A 14,590-nucleotide genomic window follows, 5' to 3' on the forward strand; every position below is an offset into this window, starting at 1 on the left:
AATGCCTTGATGTTCCAGCCATGTTCAGAGGCGCAGAGCCTCCTGACATAGGGTCCACGACCCCATCCCGCCCTGTTTGTTGCAATACCACATGGCGGTGGTGTTGTTTGAACTCCTGCACTACACTTCCCCGGACAGTGGGAAGGAATGCCTTTAATGCAAGTCGGATCGCCCGAAGCTCCAGAAGGTTGATATGGAGCCGGGACTCCGCCGGAGAGAAGAGGCCTCTGATCTCCGCCTCTCCCAAGTGGCCTCCCGACCCAGGAGGGACGCATACGTCACCACTGTGTGCTCCAGTTGGGGAAGGGAGAGGGACCTGCCATTGACCCAATCGCGATTCGTGAGCCACCACTGCAATTGTCGTGCAGTGCCCTCTGAGATCTGGACATGATCGGACAGGTTGCCCTGATGCTGTGCCCACTGAAACTACAGGTCCCACTGCAGAGCCTGCATATGCAATCTGGCATGTTGCACCAGTAGGATGCAGGAGGCCATCAGGCCCAGGAGCCGGAGGGTCATCCTGACTGAAACCCGGGATAGAGGCTGAAAGATCCGAATCATAGCCTGAATATCCCGGACTCGCTGCTAGGGAGGATAGACCTGAACTGCGTTGAATCCAGAACCGCTCCGATGAAAGGGAGCTTCTGAGAGGGACTCAGGTGCGACTTCGGCACATTGATGGAGAACCCCAGCGAATGCAGGTCGTCGGCCGTAGTCTGGAGGTGGGAGATGACAGTCTGGGGCGAGCCCACCTTCAATAACTAGTCGTCGAGATAGGGTAAGACTGGAACCCCTGACCTGCGCAGATGAGCTGCGACCACAGCCATCACTTTCGTGAACACCCGAGGGGCACTGGTAAGGCCAAAGGGGAGCACGGTAAACTGAAAATGCTCGTGGCCTACCGTGAAGCCGCAGGTAACGCCGGTGGGCCTACATGATGGGGATGTGGACATAAGCGTCCTGCAAGTCCAACGCTACCATCCAGTCTCCAGGGTAGAGGGCAGACGGGACCTGAGCGAGCGCCAACATCTTGAAATTCTCCTTCCGGAGGAAGCGGATGACGTTCCTGAGATCCAAGATAGGAGGCAGGCCTTTGTCCTTCTTGGGCACCAGAAAGTAGTGGGAATAGCAACCGTGACCTACTTCTGGGACAGGAACACGCTCAATGGCTCCCTTGGCCAAGAGTGCTGAAAGTTTTTTGGGGAGAAGGGCCAGATGATCCTCCAACATACGGTGGTATTGGTGTGGCATAGCTGGAATGGTAGACTCGAAGGGGAGGGAGTAGCCCCTTCAGACTATCTGCAAACCCACCTGTCCGACGTGATGGTACGTCAGTGGGGGAGGTGATGACGAATCCTGCCGCCCACTGGCGTTTCATGGGCCTCAAAAGTCGGACTAGGAACGCTTGGAGGTTGCTGCAGAGGGGAGTTGGTGAACTGGCCCGCTCGCTGGCCCCAGAACCACGGCGCTGGTTCCCATGTCCTCGGCCGCGCAGAGGCTGAACGGCTTGTGCCAGCCTGTGGCCCTGAGTGGGACGTGGCGGGGCACCCCTTCCGTAGCCACGAAATGGGCGAAAGGCAGACTGCGCAGGGTGGGTGGTGAAGGGGCCCAAGGACCTGGCTGTAGCTCGAGAGTCCCTAAAGCGCTCTAACGCATTGTCTGCCTTGTCGCCGAAAAGGCGATGGCCATCAAAGGGCATGTCCATAAGAGTGGAATGGACATCCCTGAAAAACCAGTTGACCTCAAACCAGGCGTAGGACTACTGACGTGGAAATCGTCCTGCCCAGAGAGTCGGCGGCATCCAACCCACAATGGATGGTAAATTTTGCTGCATCCCTCCCGGCAGCCTCCTCCGGACAATGAGGTCGCACCTGCGCAACCGTGTCCCACACAGAGTGGAATAACGGCCCAACAGACATGCGGTGTTCTGGACCGTATTCATCTTGAATTTGTTTAAGCACATCTGGTATTACCGAAATGGATGGAACACCGTGCGTTTTTGTGTAGATGGAAGCAAAGACTGTACCCCAAGTGTCACAGTCCTCAATGTGTGGTGCGATTCCCACTGGGAGACATATAGTCAGAATCCTGTGTTTTTCCAGCGGGGAGGTGTCAGGAAACACCGCCTCTATTTGGGTGATTTTCTGTGCCAACCAGAATGGTATTTGTTCCCGTTTAGCTGGAACTTTACCTAGGCAGGATTGGATGTTCTGTGGTGTGATTTTATTTGTGTTCCCCTGGTGAGGGGTCAGCTGTGGAAGCTTAATCGCTGGCTGAATTGTTGAAGTCCGCATTACATACTGAACTAATTGTCTATGAATTTTTAGTAGTTGTTTTAGCTGTATTAACAGCTCTGCTGCAGGCATTCTTTCGATGTCTGGATGTGGTGTGTATCCGGCTAAGACCGGCCACGTTGCTCCTGGTCTTCCTAAAGGACCGAGCCTTGTAATGTGATTGTTATGTTTTAGGGCGCCATCAAATAAGAGCAAATGCTCTTGGAATTTGAGTGGTACTTCCACCTCCTCGAAAGGAGTGTACGTTTCAGGAGGTTCCTCTACTTTGTAATAGTGGAAGTACTTTGTTACAGCATTTGCTGCTGGAAAATGTATCCATGAATAGTATACCTCTGTCTGCCGATATTCGTGTGCCTCAATTACGAATATGACTGTGCCACCTCTAGGTGTCAGTCCATTTTCTATACGTTTTAAGGTTATAGATCTCCTTTTAATGACCGGAATGAGTATTATATCCGCGTCTGCTGCTTGCATGGTAGCATCAGCATCTGCGAGTTCAGTTGCTAATCTAACTGCCTCTCTTTCATCATCACTCTCTGCCATTTTACAGACAGGATGGTATTATGTTTGTTTGCAGATCAGGTTTCTTTATGGAACAAAGATTAGATGTACAATATTTTGGAACTGTTTATCCTTCAACGTTGACTTGACCAAGAACCATACATAGGAGTTCCCTCCTGCGAGGTTTTGGAGGATATAACCTTTCACCCACTCCAGACGTCTTTGGAGTATTTGGGAAAAGGGGTCTGAGTGAGAAAGCACGACTGAGTTACTCTAAATGTCTTACGTTAGTTTTATCGCCCTTTCCAAACGCGTTGGGCGCCATGTAGTGTAGTTCCTATCTTCCCAATAGGCTCTGCGCATTGGAATAGTACCTACAGCAGTAAAGGCCTAGGCCAGACGTTAACTAGGTCTACTACTGTCGATACTAGACTTAATTTTTGGGTTTGCCAGCTAAGCTCAGAGTTCGCTAGAAACTTTCTCGAATGTTCAAGGAAGGATTAACTTCCCTGATTAGACAAGAAGGGATTTAGTTTCTGACAACCATAGAACATGACAACTTTGCTCTCCCCTAATCAAGAGTCAATCTCAAGAGTCGTGTGAGCACAGGCAATTATTTTACTCAGTCAGTACGTGCATTCTTAGTCTCATCAGAATGTAGAGAAAAGGAAGAGACGGGCGTGTTCAATAAAAAGGTGTTATTTATTGATCAGTCTCTTTTCTCATACATGAGAAATGGATCGATATTATTGCAATACTTATAGTTAAGTAAAGTGCATACATTAAAAGCAATAGTATAAAATAATACTGTAAAAACATTGATATGGTTTCTGAGCCATATGATGTTTAAAATGATTAAAATATATTTACATACACATATACATTTGACTAAACGTATTCAACTGGTGTTTCTAAATACGCCTACCCCGTGTACCTGACCTAAGTCTAATGCGTGGGCGGGAATAGAAAGTTACAGTTTAAGTTAAGTTTGTTTTTGCCAAGTGAATAACTAAAGAATTCTCTGTGAGGGGTTATTCAGTTCTGTACCTGGAATTTAGGATGAATGAGGAATGGTATCTCTTTCTCTGCTCTCGATATTCCAGGCTGCCTGCGAGGGCTGCCCGAAAGCGCCGGTGCTGGGTCTCTCGGCTTGAGATAGCAGCGCGTCTCTCAGCGCGTCAGGAAGGCGGGGCTGCGCCAGCGGGGTCTGCTTCTGCTCTCGGCTTCGGCAAGTATGGCTGCTCCGTCTTGTCACCACGCGTGTGTTTGCATAGGGCAAGGTCGGCAATATTTATACCTTAAAGGTGCCGAGATTGACGTAAGGATGGACATAGGTACGTCAATAAAGATGTCATACGACTTGCTCGTTAGCACATTCTTTACTAAAGTTCTCTGTGAAATCAAAACAATGGCCGCACGGATTATCCAGGTTGTCATAGGTTTGATTTGTTATGAGAACTTCGTATGCCTTATCAGGGGCTGGAGGAATGTCGCTTGTCTAATTAGATCTCAAGCGTTATGACCTAATCAGATAACACGTTCCTGTGCCGTAGTGTGACTGCGTCAGATAACGGTATCTGCATCATGGGGGTTTTCTTGCCTCATGGGCTGACTGTTAGTTAACTTGATAGTTAGTTTAACCAGAATAGGGTCAGGAATAGGTGGACTGATACAGAACCTATAGAAATACACGACAACACTTTACTCCACCGTTTGCTGCTCCACTCCAATGCACTTTACTCCAGTCTACACCCCTTTACTTTACAACCCTCTGCTCTACACCACTTTATGGCCCTCCACTCTACAACACTATTCCACTCTATGTTCCTCCATTATACAACACTTTACGTCACTCTATGCCCCTTCACTCTAAGACCCTCGACCCTACTTTACTCCACTCTACTTTACTCTAAACCACTCCATGCCACTTTATACCACTCTACAACAGTCCACTTCATTCTACTCCACTCCATTCTACTACACTCTAAGCCACTCCACTCTATTACACTCCACACCACCACTTTACTCCACAGTACCACACTCCATGCTACACCACTCCACTCTGACACTTTATGCCATTTCACTCTACACCACTTAACTTTAGGCCACTCCACTCTACAACACTCTATGCCACTCCCCTCTGCTCTACAATTCTTTACTCCACCTTATGACACTCCACCCTGTGTCCCTCCACTCTATGACACTCACTCATTGCCAACTCCACTCTGTGCCACTCTACCACACTCTGTCACTCCACAACTACATTCCACATAACTTTACTCCACTGTACAACACTACGTGCTACACCACTCCACTCTGTTCCACCTAACTGTGGCACTCTATACTACTCCGTTCTACGACACTTGATCCGACAACATTCTATGCCACTCTACTCTTACTGGTTACTCCACTTTATGCAACTCCATTCTACTCCACTCTACAACACTTTACTCCACTCTAGGCTATGTCACTCTACGCCACTCCACTTTAGGCTCCTCTACTCTATTCCACTCCACTTTAGGATAGTCTGTGCCACCTAACTTTAGTCCACTCCAATCTACAACACTCCACTCTATTCCACTCTACTTTAAGCCACTTCACTCTACAGCACTGTACTCCACTCTATTACACTTTTCTCCACTCTACAACACGCCGCTCAATGCCCCATCACTCTACTTTACTCCACTCTACATTATGCCACTCCTCTCCAGTCACTCCATGACACTCCACTCTATACCACTCCCCTCGGACATTCCATGACCCTCTACTCCACTTTACACCCCTTTACCCTACGACATCCCACTCTATGACACGCCACTGTACAATACTCTACTCCACTCCATGCTACTCTGCAACCCTCCACTATACACAACTCTATTCCACTCCCTGTATGGCACTCCAAGCCAATTTACTCCACTCTACTCCACCTCCACTCAATGCCCCTTCATTTTAAGACACTATGCCACTCCACGCTATGTCCCTCCACTTTAATCCACTCTGACTATTGGCTTTGCAAATTATTGTTCAATCTTGTCTCTCCTTTCATTCTCTGCAACAGCCTTCTTAACATCACCCCTGGACTGAATAGCCACATAAGTGGCATTGCAACTCCCATCATCTGGCAACTTTCTGGAATTCCCTCTGATCTTCACAACATTCACAGGTTCTTAAAATCTAGACAGATCCGTCTGGACAAAAACAAGATTTTTTACTTTTAGCCAGCCTCCCGTTCCCATACTGGGATTTTATTGCATTGCAACATTGCAATATTTATATAGCACTTATTACCCCTATGTTGGGTGCTGAAGCACTTGCCTACATGAGTAGCACACTGCACCATGTATGGTGTGTGTTTGGAAGGGGGTTGTCTTCATTTTGATCCTGTGTGGGAAGTGTTTCGATGTTGTGTGTGAGGACCACCGAGATGCGGCTATTCTATTATGGGATGCATCTCTTAGCAGTGTGATGGATGAGAAGTGTGAAAGACAAGTGCCCAGTTTATGGTTTTCAGTAAGCGGACAGCTTTCAGCAGCTCTGCAGGTGCCTTTATGGTGTTTCTTATTCTCATAGTCCACTTAGATGGTTACTGCACTGGGTTGTGATCAGAGATCAGCTGGAATGGACTTTGTTATTTTCATCCAATATCAGATTGCCACTGTGAGATGTCAAAAGGTGGTTATAGCATGTGCTAGTTTTGTAGTGATGTGGTGAACTAAATGTAAGCCTTTCATTAGCCAGCAGCATGTGACAGACCTCTTCAGTTATTCCGTGTCTGTTCAGTTTGTGATGGGTGGGTTATTGCTGTGGACCGGTACGGCACTAGGCGATGGACATGGCCCATTGGAGTTTTGTCTTATGCGAGTGTGTCAATCAGTATAAACAATTATTAGGCAGTCCGTATGTACTAAATTGACTGCCCAATCTCTGTCATTGCATTTATATAGCACTTACTATCCCTGAAGAGGTATTGTAGTGCTTTATGTCGGGTAGCATGCTGCTCCAGAAACAAGGAAAGTAGTTTTTTTGGCTTAAAGTAAGTTATTGGGATTTGTCCTGCACTCTTAAGAAAACCATGCTATGCATTTACATGTATCTAGTCATTTTTTTCTGTGGTAAAATAAATTAATAAGAGTTATGTGTGTTTAAGGGACACAATGAATATATAAATTGGTTGGCGGTATTAATAAATGTGCTACAGGTGATTAGGTATTATTATGTTGCAGATGTATGACTTTTAAAGGAGCGGTTGTGATCTTCGAAATGAGGTGCGGGAAATGCGTACAGATGCAATAATAGGGATACAGGCAAACATGCATGTGACTTAGAGAAGGCTGTGCTGAGAGAGAGGAGGCTTGCAGAGGCTAGAAACAAAGGAGTCATTGGAAATAAACAGGAGAGTCGACAATTGGAAGTCTTAAGGCAAAGTCAGTTTTCATGCAGCGTTTTCAGGAAAATTGTGGAGGCTTCTTGGGATGCATGAAAAACTGCTGAAAGGAACATAATTTTTCGCATGTGTTGCAGCATCATTGTACGTCATGAAGCACAAGTTACTACTTGTGTAACAATATATCTGTAAGAGACATTAGTTAGAGATAGAATCCTTACCTTAGAACATCCCCAGGCGTCAGACTGGATCCGGAAAGTTTTTGCTAGCAGTACACCTGCGCGTCAGTAGGTGGCGTCGTGAGGCTCCACGTCCGTCGCTGGCGTTGTATGCTCTGAGAGGACGTCACGGAGTTCTGTATATGACTTTCCACGCCAGGAACACAGAGCCATGCAAGAAACAGACTACTGGTGCCAAGAAACTAGGGCCCTGAAAGGGATGACCTTAACCCTAGAAATTAGTTCGCAGAACGGGGAGGATGGGTGGGGCGGTAAGGAACCCATCACGAACTAATGTCTCTTACTGATATATCGTTACACAAGTAGTAACTTGTGCATCTGAAAGAGACGCTTTAGTGATAGATTCCTTACCTTAGAATAGATACCCCAGCAATACCAACCCCGGTGGTGGGTCTGCAAACAAGATTACACCAGCAAGTCACGGAGAACAGAACAGCCAAAGAAGCCGTCTCTCCGGACTTGACTGTCATGGCAGTAATGTTTGGTAAACGTGTGCAGCGAAGCCCACGTAGCTGCCTGACAAATGTCCTGCAAAGGACCGCCGCGTCCCAAGGCAGTAGTGGCTGCCGTCGCCCTGGTAGAATGGGCACGCAGCCCCACAGGAGGCTCCTTCTTAGCCAACGAGTAACATGCTTTGATGCACAGAACGACCCATCGAGAGATGGTCTGTTTGTGTACGGCCCGACCTTTTTTGCCACCCACGTAGCCAACAAAGAAGCTGGTCATCCACCCGGAACAGCGTGAGCGCTTCAGATAGAATGAGAGCGCACATTTTGGTTCCAGACGATGGAGCCTCTCATCCTCTTTTGAAGGATGTGGAGGCGGGAAGAAGGTGGGCAAAGTGATGGTCTGCCCGATGTGGAAGGGCGTGACAACCTTTGGCAAGAAGGAAGGACGGGTCCTTAAAACCACCTTGTCCGGATGAACAGAAAGGAAAGGAGGTTTGGAAGAAAGAGCCTGGAGCACACTCACTCTTCTGGCAGAGGTGATAGATACCAGGAAAGCAGTCTTTAGAGCGAGAAGACGTAAAGGACAGTTGTGAAGGGGCTCAAAAGGAGCGCACATCAGATAGGTCAAGACAAGATTTAAGTCCCATTGAGGCATTATGAAAGGCAAGGGAGGAAACGTGTGTGTAATGCCTTTGAGAAAACAGTTAACAACCGGGGACTTAAAAGAGAAGGCTGATCTGGAAGCCGTAGAAAGGCAGAAATGGCCGAAAGATAACCTTTGATAGAGCCCAGAGCAGAGCCCTGTTGGGCCAAGGAGAGAAGGATCAAAAGGACCTCAGAAAGAGGGGATCCACAGCCTTTGCTGTGCGCCCTGCCCCAAATATGTTCCACCTGCAGGCGTATACCGTCTTAGTGGAGGGACGCCTGGTTGCCAGAATGACATCACAGACTTCAGGAGGAAGATCGAAAGCTGTCAACTGTCGCCGCTCAATCTCCACTCATGGAGATGGAGGCTGGACAGGTTCGGGTAGAGGACCGTCCCCTGCTGCTGCGACAGAAGATCCTCCCGAAGAGGAGGGATCGATCGCCATTCTGAGTAGTTCGGGATACCAGTATGTTCGTGTCCAATCTGGAGCGACAAGGATGATTTGGGCCCGGTCGCGCTGAATCTTCTTCGGCACTGGGCAGAAGTGGTATAGGCGGAAAGGCGCACAACAAACCGCAACTCCACTCGCGATGAAAAGCATCGCCGAGCGAGTGCCGCCTTGGAAATTCCAATGAGCAGAACTGATGACATTGCGCGCTCTCTTCGGTGGCGAATAGATCTAACCAAGGCTCTCACCACTGCTGAAAGAGACCTTGTGCCATTCGTAATCCATCAAGCACCGGCGACTGAGTTAGTCTGCCCTGGCATTTGGAGAACCTGCCAGGTGTTGAACCACCAAGGTAATGCCTTGATGTTCCAGCCATGTTCAGAGGCGCAGAGCCTCCTGACATAGGGTCCACGACCCCATCCCGCCCTGTTTGTTGCAATACCACATGGCGGTGGTGTTGTTTGAACTCCTGCACTACACTTCCCCGGACAGTGGGAAGGAATGCCTTTAATGCAAGTCGGATCGCCCGAAGCTCCAGAAGGTTGATATGGAGCCGGGACTCCGCCGGAGAGAAGAGGCCTCTGATCTCCGCCTCTCCCAAGTGGCCTCCTGACCCAGGAGGGACGCATACGTCACCACTGTGTGCTCCAGTTGGGGAAGGGAGAGGGACCTGCCATTGACCCAATCGCGATTCGTGAGCCACCACTGCAATTGTCGTGCAGTGCCCTCTGAGATCTGGACATGATCGGACAGGTTGCCCTGATGCTGTGCCCACTGAAACTACAGGTCCCACTGCAGAGCCTGCATATGCAATCTGGCATGTTGCACCAGTAGGATGCAGGAGGCCATCAGGCCCAGGAGCCGGAGGGTCATCCTGACTGAAACCCGGGATAGAGGCTGAAAGATCCGAATCATAGCCTGAATATCCCGGACTCGCTGCTAGGGAGGATAGACCTGAACTGCGTTGAATCCAGAACCGCTCCGATGAAAGGGAGCTTCTGAGAGGGACTCAGGTGCGACTTCGGCACATTGATGGAGAACCCCAGCGAATGCAGGTCGTCGGCCGTAGTCTGGAGGTGGGAGATGACAGTCTGGGGCGAGCCCACCTTCAATAACTAGTCGTCGAGATAGGGTAAGACTGGAACCCCTGACCTGCGCAGATGAGCTGCGACCACAGCCATCACTTTCGTGAACACCCGAGGGGCACTGGTAAGGCCAAAGGGGAGCACGGTAAACTGAAAATGCTCGTGGCCTACCGTGAAGCCGCAGGTAACGCCGGTGGGCCTACATGATGGGGATGTGGACATAAGCGTCCTGCAAGTCCAACGCTACCATCCAGTCTCCAGGGTAGAGGGCAGACAGGACCTGAGCGAGCGCCAACATCTTGAAATTCTCCTTCCGGAGGAAGCGGATGACGTTCCTGAGATCCAAGATAGGAGGCAGGCCTTTGTCCTTCTTGGGCACCAGAAAGTAGTGGGAATAGCAACCGTGACCTACTTCTGGGACAGGAACACGCTCAATGGCTCCCTTGGCCAAGAGTGCTGAAAGTTTTTTGGGGAGAAGGGCCAGATGATCCTCCAACATACGGTGGTATTGGTGTGGCATAGCTGGAATGGTAGACTCGAAGGGGAGGGAGTAGCCCCTTCAGACTATCTGCAAACCCACCTGTCCGACGTGATGGTACGTCAGTGGGGGAGGTGATGACGAATCCTGCCGCCCACTGGCGTTTCATGGGCCTCAAAAGTCGGACTAGGAACGCTTGGAGGTTGCTGCAGAGGGGAGTTGGTGAACTGGCCCGCTCGCTGGCCCCAGAACCACGGCGCTGGTTCCCATGTCCTCGGCCGCGCAGAGGCTGAACGGCTTGTGCCAGCCTGTGGCCCTGAGTGGGACGTGGCGGGGCACCCCTTCCGTAGCCACGAAATGGGCGAAAGGCAGACTGCGCAGGGTGGGTGGTGAAGGGGCCCAAGGACCTGGCTGTAGCTCGAGAGTCCCTAAAGCGCTCTAACGCATTGTCTGCCTTGTCGCCGAAAAGGCGATGGCCATCAAAGGGCATGTCCATAAGAGTGGAATGGACATCCCTGAAAAACCAGTTGACCTCAAACCAGGCGTAGGACTACTGACGTGGAAATCGTCCTGCCCAGAGAGTCGGCGGCATCCAACCCACAATGGATGGTAAATTTTGCTGCATCCCTCCCGGCAGCCTCCTCCGGACAATGAGGTCGCACCTGCGCAACCGTGTCCCACACAGAGTGGAATAACGGCCCAACAGACATGCGGCGTTTACCGACCACAGTCCTAAGCTGGAGGAAAAGAACATTTTCTTTCCAAGGTGATCCAGGTTTTTGGATTCCCTTTCCGGTGGAGGGGTAGGGAATGGGCTCTTAGAAGTGGAGGCTTGGACCACCAAGCTCTCAGGGGTGGGGTGTTGGGAGAGGAAAGTGGGGTCGCCCGGAGCCGGGCGGTGGCATCGGGCAATCATCCTATCCACTGGAGCCCCCGTGTTGGGCCTAGACGAGGTGCCCAAAAGGACGTTGGTAAGGGCCTTAATAAATGGCAGCTGGAGCTCCGAAGAGCTCGCAGCCGGCTGAAGCACCTCTGTCAGGAGGTTATTCCTGACCGCCACCGTAGGAAGCTCGAGGTTGAGCACCTCGGCCGCCCTACGCAACACAACTTCATATGACTCTCCCTCCTCCATAGCCAAGGTAGGAGGAGACAACATGCCAAGGTCAGGGGAGGTATCTGGACCACTGGCATTCCCCAGTTCCTCTCTCCAGTCCTGCTCAGAATCTAGCTGATCAGTTAGAGGGTCATTTGATCCCTCCCAGTCCTCCTCATCCTCAGGGTGCCAATCTGGTTGAAAAGGGACCCTAGGAGTGAACAGGGGCACAAAAAAAACCCTCGGCGCTGGATCTGGCATCAGGCGATGACGATCCAACTCTGGGACCACCTCAGGATGGAGGCCGAGGTCGACGCCGGCCGGGGGTATGACCGGCCTAGGCTGCGATAGCAGTGCCGGAGGAAGCGGCACCGGTGGAGGTGTAATAAGGTCAACCGATGCCGATCTGGATCCAGGCCTGGACAAAGGGGGGCCTGTGGCGCCGGAGCATTCAGCGGAGAAGGCCTATGTCCCCCAACCAAGTCCGCGTGGCCCGAAGGCACGCTGGCGGGTTCGGGCTGCCCAAAGATGGCGTGCATTGCCTCATAAAATTTATGAAGCTGGGCAGGAGTCGCTCCGATTCCTGGGAAGGGATGGAAGCCCGGAGTCGACTCTTTGGGCTCCGCGCGCTGAGCAGCGGGAGGGGCACCGCCCGCATCCCTTGTCTCGTCAGCCGAACAAGAGAAGTTGAAGAGCGACGATGCTTCTTCGGCTTCTTGTTCTTCAACTTACCTGACCGAGAGTGCGAAGACTTAGAAGACTTGGGAGAGGGATGATGGCGCCGCAACCGGTCCCTCTACCTCCCTCGCGACTGGGACCTCGAACGTTGCAGGGCCGACTGCCGGCGCTCAAGAAGCTTTCGGGACCTCTCTCGCAAAGCCTTCGGAGCCATGGACCGGCAGTCTGAGCACGACTTGGGGTCATGGTCGCGCTCCAGGCAAAAGAGGCCCACGTGGTACGGATCCGTAACCGACCTTGGTCGGCTACAGGAACCGTAAGCCTTGAAGCCGGGCATCCCTACATGCACCAGGAGTCGTAGACTCCAAAAGACGTCGACAGAAGTCAAGGAAAAGTCAGTAAAAAAGTGACTGGAGGTACCGCTCTCTCTGGATTTGCGCTTGCTTGCGAGGAAAAAGAAAGAACTGATGTCAGCGCAGGAGTGAGGCATCCAAGTAGCTACCGTGACGTCATCCCGGCGACTGTGACGCCGAACGTGGAGTCGACTAACGCCACCTTCCGACGCGCAGGGGTACTGCTGACGAAAAACCTTTTCAGATCCAGTCTGACGCCTGGGGGTAATTCTAAGGTAAGGAATCTATCACTAACGGTTTCTTTCAGATGCATAGATCAGCAGGTATGCCATGCCAGATTCAGCATCCTTCTAGCCAACTACAGTGGTACTATTGGCACAGTCCGTTCAAGGAACATGATCTTTCTCCATCCCATTCCAATTAAATCTGTAAGATTCTATCTTATCTAGGCACACTTCCTGTGATATGGCAATTTCATCCAGTGATCCTATAAACAGTACAGTGTATGCTGGTTCTTGCTGGAACTCCTGAAGCCCAAGAAATTCAGCATAAGTTAATTGGTGTCCCTGAGTGATGTGGTGGTGTCCCTGAGTGGTGCCCCTGAGTGATGTGGTGGTGCCCCTGAGTGATGTGGTGGTGTCCCCGAGTGATGTGGTGGTGTCCCCGAGTGATGTGGTGGTGTCCCCGAGTGATGTGGTGGTGTCCCCGAGTGATGTGGTGGTGTCCCCGAGTGATGTGGTGGTGTCCCCGAGTGATGTGGTGGTGCCCCTGAGTGATGTGGTGGTGTCCCCGAGTGATGTGGTGGTGTCCCCGAGTGATGTGGTGGTGTCCCCGAGTGATGTGGTGGTGTCCCCGAGTGATGTGGTGGTGTCCCCGAGTGATGTGGTGGTGTCCCCGAGTGATGTGGTGGTGTCCCCGAGTGATGTGGTGGTGTCCCCGAGTGATGTGGTGGTGTCCCCGAGTGATGTGGTGGTGTCCCCGAGTGATGTGGTGGTGTCCCCGAGTGATGTGGTGGTGTCCCCGAGTGATGTGGTGGTGTCCCCGAGTGATGTGGTGGTGTCCCCGAGTGATGTGGTGGTGTCCCCGAGTGATGTGGTGGTGTCCCCGAGTGATGTTGTGGTGTTCCTGAGTGATGTTGTGGTGTTCCTGAGTGATGTGGTGTGTGAGGGGGTGAGGATGAGTGAGGGTGAGAGGGTTGTGAGGGTGAGGGGTGTGAGGTTGTGAGGGTGAGGGGTGTGAGGTTGTGAGGGTGGGTGAGGGGGTGAGTGAGGGTGTGTGAGGGTGAGGAGGTGTGAGGGGGTGAGGGTGAGAGGGTTGTGGGGGGGGTGTGAGGGTGAGTGAGGGTGTGTGAGGGTGAGGAGGTGTGAGGGTCCGAAGTAAATGGTGGCAGGGCAGACATAAGACAGAGAGAAGAGACTGCGTGGTGACTGCTTTGGTCAGTTTTAGAATCAGGAAGGGCAGAGTCAGCACAGTCTGCGAGGGATCAACGTGTCTAGAGGCAAAGTATAGCAGATGTAGCATTGCAGCTAGCAAGTCGAGTGTTTTCAAGCTGAGTGTCCCTAGAGAGATGGCAACACAGCAACAGCATTTGAGGAGCAAGGCTACTGTAAACAAGCACGGTAGGCTTTCACTTACGTCCAGAAAAAAAACAACGAGAAAGGGGCAGAGAACGCCGAACAAAACACGGCTTCTCTGCGAAACGGATGCAAAAAAAAACAAGCTCTCGGCACTGCTGTGGCGGGGAAGGTGGGGGGGGGTGAGCGGGAGCACATTCCTTTGAAGTCTGATGCCGAGGCACAGACAAATGGTGGTGCGTTATGTGGCTGGCGATGGTGTGCACGCGCATAGATCACATGAACTGTATGTGATCCGCCGCAGTTTTGGTAGACTTTTCTTTTCCGCTTACTATAATCTCGCCAGAGCAATGCGCAAGAGCATTGGT

The sequence above is a fragment of the Lissotriton helveticus genome, chromosome 9, assembly GCF_964261635.1.
Source record: "Lissotriton helveticus chromosome 9, aLisHel1.1, whole genome shotgun sequence".
In the NCBI taxonomy this organism is placed as follows: Eukaryota; Metazoa; Chordata; class Amphibia; order Caudata; family Salamandridae; genus Lissotriton; species Lissotriton helveticus.